Below are 5,245 nucleotides of genomic sequence, written 5' to 3' on the forward strand. Positions count from 1 at the left end.
TCAGGGGATTTATCCGGTATATTTTGTGTCCCAATCTTTCCGAGTAATATATGGCGTGTGGTCATTCTACGAGCGGACTACAGGTCCATCATGTACATTATTCCTATCATCATCATGTTTATCAATCCTAGGATATGTTTGTAGTTGGCCACCCGTCCCTATTTGATTATTCCTATGTTTTGTAAATTGTAATGACCATTAGTCCACAGTCATTAGTCGTTGGACTAGGTAGCATTGAGCGTAGTCTGTTACTCCCTTCCATTGTTTGGTTACGTAATACTTGTTATCAGTCACACCTCCATTTTATCTGGGTAATTTTTTCCTCTTGTTGTCGAGTTCTCTGTGTACTTTCCGGATTGTTTTTCCTCCCATTTCTTGCATTTTTTGGTGCCATATTTTCTTCCTCCTCTTCTTCTTCTTTTGGTGCCATAATCTATTGAATGTTGGCAACTCCTCCCACTTGCAGTGTTTAATTATGTTTTTACAAGGTCTGTTTGGTTTTATCCGGAAGTCTTTTGTCCTCTGTCCCTTCTTGTGGCCTTTCATGTTGTTTTTGTGAGCCTCAATTGTAGTCTTGATCCACGGCTCTCGCGGCTTCTAACGTCATGCGTCAGTGGCAACTTACGCTTACGCATATCAAACAATATTATGCATGTGCCTCATCGTATTGATAGATAATTGATGTACCTCATAGTATTGATAAATAAATTTATGCCACGAGCACCGTTCATTCACTTCACGCTGTTGAATATCCATACCGAGCAGTGTTTGGAAAGGAGATTAACTTCACCAATACTATCAGGTTATCTCAAGGCAAGGTCGGTCAATACTATAACTCGATTGTCTTCAGGTTTGACTGTACTTGATTGTCTTGTATCTCTTATTCTATGTCCTCTGAGTTTGATAAGAAAGGTATCGGTGTCGGCATTGTCTTTAAATTCTTCATGGAGACAAATTCCTGGTTTAGGGATTTTTGGAAAGTTATCTCAAGGCAAGGTCGGTCAATACTATAGGTAACTCGATTGTCTTCAGGTTTGACTGTACTTGATTGTCTTGTATCTCGTATTCTATCCCCTCTGAGTTTGATAAGAAAGGTATCGGTGTCGGCATTGTCTTTAAATTCTTCATGGAGACAAATTCCTGGTTTAGGGATTTTTGGAAATTCTTCAGATTTTGTCTTGTGTCCAGGCCCTGGTTCGCCAGTACTTGATTCTCCCTCGTATGTCTATGTCCTCTGTGTTTAAAAAGAAAGTATCGGTCTTCGTATTGTCTTCAAATTCTTCAGTAGATAGTTCAGTAGGTACATTCAAATTTGTTCGGTTCATCACCTTTTCTCATGCTTTTACTGGAGATTTCTGTATACAATTTTTTGATATTTTTGTCTAAGCATCACTAATCATTTTTGGATTAACATTAACACTACTAAACTACACGAGATTAGCACATATGGATGCCTTTATTGAAAGTTATATCATTTGATTATTCTCCTATACTACGGTATATTTAGAATATTAAGTCACAGCAATAAACCTCTTTATCAGTAAGTAGCAATGAACTTGCCTCTGTTACCATCTGAATTTACATGTGTACATGATGTGCCTGTCTGTCTGTGTGGTGAAGGGAAATTGATAGTCAATAAAATTGTTATGAGTTGTATTTATACCAGCTGTAAGATGATTGATTGGAAATGGTCTTATTCATACCATGTGTTAGTCTCCAGTCAGTCTTTCTCAATAATAGAACTAATAAAGAAACTAAAACTATTTCCGAAGTTTCCTTTCCTGAGAGATGAGACAGAAAGAAAGGAAGGAGAAAATCCTACGTCATTGTGTGATAGAACGGAAAGTATAAAAAAGCATCTCATAAAAAAATTTAAAAGATAATAATAAACTGACATAATAGGGGACTATTCAAGTCTTCTAGACGAGGACCTAAGAAACACTCCACAAAAACACTAACCTAACGTAAACAAATTGACGTACAACCTCGTAATGGTTTCGTAAACACCTCACTACCTCTCACATGGAAAAAATCGAAATGTACTATAAAGCCGTTGTTTGATCTTCCAAAAGCTTTTAATAGTGACCTTGAATCTGCTTCATTTACTAGAGACGAATTGGTAGAAGGAACTGTACCAACGGAGGTCTTGGAGTCTCAAAATTGAGAGAGAAAAAAAGGAGGATGGATTAGGAGAAAGCCAACCGTTCCGAGAACGGACCTTATCTGTTTAGGGTAAAGTTCGCGCCGGGCGGGTCCTAGCACCTACAAGGCGGCGCGCTACCCCCCAAGCTATCTAGGCTGGCAAGCCCATGCTTGGAAAGCGCCTGTGTTTTTTAGACATTCGGCTCAATTTATCAATAATAATTTCCTTCCTGTGAATCATATGTTGGTTGGATTATTGGACCATTATTATTTGACTTATTCATGAGAGATTTATGTATATCACCAAAAATTGATACCCTTTTCTCACCTGATAACGGGGTTTTTGTTCCATTACTGATAACAAGTCACGTGAATCATTTATACCGATAAGAACTGATGCGTCTGACGCAGGGTACGCACGCGTTATAAAACTCAAAAGCTGTAGACATTGAGGTCAGAGAGACATTGAGGTCAGAGTTAATAGTGATTCAGTGAACTGTAGAACTCGCTTAGAAAAATGACTGCTACAGACTACTGGGTCCCCATAAACCACTACAGTTCCCTTATAACCAAATCTAATGCCCACCACTGAGACGTTCAACGTGTATGTGGGATTTCATCAAAAGCTGATAAACCGTTCATCAGTTACGGTGCTTCAAAGGCCCGATCGTTTGTATAGAACCCAGGACCTTCTGCATAGGAAGCTAGCGCATTACTACTGGACTAACCGTACCCCCTAACATCAGCAACATTAGTTTAATTTAACTAGATAGAATAAGCAATTGGTGTAAAATATCTTCAGTATTTACCAATGTACCTAACTGTCTATTTATCAATCAACATAGATACATAGATGAAACATTGATAAGTAGTAGATAGAAGTGTAGCACCCTTTTGGTTGAAGCATTGGATTATTGGTTAACCACACAGCTAGATCTAGTTTAACCAGACTGTTTGCTATGTGTACAATTATACAACAGTATTTTTTGTTTAAAAATAACTTGAAACTTGATCTGTGTTTATGACTGTTGCATTATTGACGAAATAATCGACATTATGTAGACATTGAGGTCAGAGTTAATAGTGGTTCAGTGTTCAGTGAACTGTAGAACTCGCTTAGAAAAACGACTGATACAGGCTACTGGGTCCCCATAAACCACTACAGTTCCCTTATAACCAAATCTATTGCCCACCACTGAGACGTTCAACGTGTATGTGGGATTTCATCAAAAGCTGATAAACCGTGCATTAGTTACGGTGCTTCAAAGGACCGATCGTTTGTATAGAACCCGGGACCTTCTGCATAGGAAGCTAGCGCATTACTACTGGACTAACCGTACCCCCCAACATCAGCAACATTAGTTTAATTTAACTAGATAGAATAAGCAATTGGTGTAAAATATCTTCAGTACTTACTAATGTACCTAACTGTCTATTTATCAATCAACATAGAAACATAGATACAATCAACATAGATACAACTGTCATGATAAGTAGTAGATAGAAGTGTAGCACCCTTTTGGTTGAAGCATTGGATTATTGGTTAACCACACAGCTAGATCTAGTTTAACCAGAACAATTGGTGTAAAATATCTTCAGTACTTACCAATGTACCTAACTGTCTATTTATCAATCAATATAGATACATAGATGAAACATTGATAAGTAGTAGATAGAAGTGTAGCACGGTTTTGGTTGAAGCATTGGATTATTGGTTAACCACACAGCTAGATCTAGTTTAACCAGACTGTTTGCTATGTGTACTATTATACAACAGTATTTTTTGTTTAAAAATAACTTGAAACTTGATCTGTGTTTATGACTGTTGCATTATTGACGAAATAATCGACATTAAAATTGGATTTTGAGGCCAAAGTAGCGCGCGCCGCCAATAGAAAGAAATGGCTCAAAGGTAACTTTTTTCGACACAAGCCTCCAAGTTCTGAAAAACGCGATTTTTTTTTTTTTTAGCTTTTTTTTAATATAGAGGTCGAACCACCATCGACAGACATTTGTACTCATTTTTCGATTGTAAATATTTCAACGGGTTACTTTTTGGTGTTCTCATGTTGACATGCACCTAAATGGGAAGATGTGTCTTTTCTTGCCCATTTTATGAGGGATTTGAGGGACATACTACGGGATGGGCATGCTACGACACAAAACAATATAAGTTGCATTCATCAGTTGTTGTTTCATAGAGAGCTACAAAATAAAAGGCGATTTTTTTTACAATTTCAACTTGGAAGATCACAAAAAAAAAACAGACAAAAAAAAACTTGTCATTTTAAAACTCAGACCTCCCTTCGTTCATTCAGCAATTTTCCCTTATTTTCAGCCAATGAAACTCTACTTCGTACACTACTCAGCTATTGTTCCCTGCACGGCGCCAGTGGCGGAGGTCTAGCCTCGGTACGCATGGAACTCGTCCTCCTTCTGCAGGAACTACAACAGGAGAAAACCCAACAGACGCTCCTCTCGCCCCTGCCCTTCCCTACGACACTGCCTCTGCTGTCTGCCTCAGTGGCGTGCAACAAAACAGTCGTCGCCGACCCCGTTAGACATTTACAGGTAGGTATTGATTGATTCATTGTCAGTAAATCTCAAAGTGTTGGAAGGATAGGGCTAAAAATGCCCCTGGCCAGTGGCTGTTGAGAAACAATATCTGGTCTCCTTCCATGTCCAATTGATTGATTGGTAAATAATATAACTTCATTTGAGACCAACCTCAGTGGTGAAACGCGTTGGACTTCGGATCTGGAGGTTTGTGGTTTGAGTCCAAGTCAAGTCACAAGGTATTTGTGACAAGCATTAACTATGCTCTACACAATTAAAATTCCTTTAACTTCATTAGAAGGTAACACAAATTTTCCCCATTGATTTTTTTTTTTTTTTTTTTTTTTTTTTGTCTTCACTTCACAACAACACTCTCTCTAGCAGACGTTGTATAGCCGGCTTTGTGACCTCTACGTCTTTTCGTTCTTCTAGTCTAACCTTATCCTCCAGTTAATTTTACATGTCAGGAACTATGAATACTGTATTCCGACATGAACATGTTCCCTGAAACAACAGAGTAAGCTCGTCCTACTAGATAAGATGTAAG

The 5,245-nt window shown here is 38.2% G+C and overlaps 1 protein-coding gene across 1 annotated transcript in view; it reads left to right on the forward strand.

Annotated features, from left to right (window-relative positions):
- Positions 1-4,001: 4,001 nt before the first annotated feature.
- The window catches only part of LOC103518926 (dmX-like protein 2), a 21,021-nt gene continuing 19,777 nt past the window's right edge, over positions 4,002-5,245 (forward strand). The window contains exons 1-2 of the mRNA XM_026830590.1: positions 4,002-4,054; positions 4,481-4,543. The gene's annotated coding sequence lies outside the window, so the exon portion shown is untranslated. The remainder of the gene's footprint in view (positions 4,055-4,480; positions 4,544-5,245) is intronic.

Source organism: Diaphorina citri, unplaced genomic scaffold (assembly GCF_000475195.1).
Source record: "Diaphorina citri unplaced genomic scaffold, Diaci psyllid genome assembly version 1.1 scaffold2437, whole genome shotgun sequence".
Lineage (NCBI taxonomy): Eukaryota > Metazoa > Arthropoda > Insecta > Hemiptera > Psyllidae > Diaphorina > Diaphorina citri.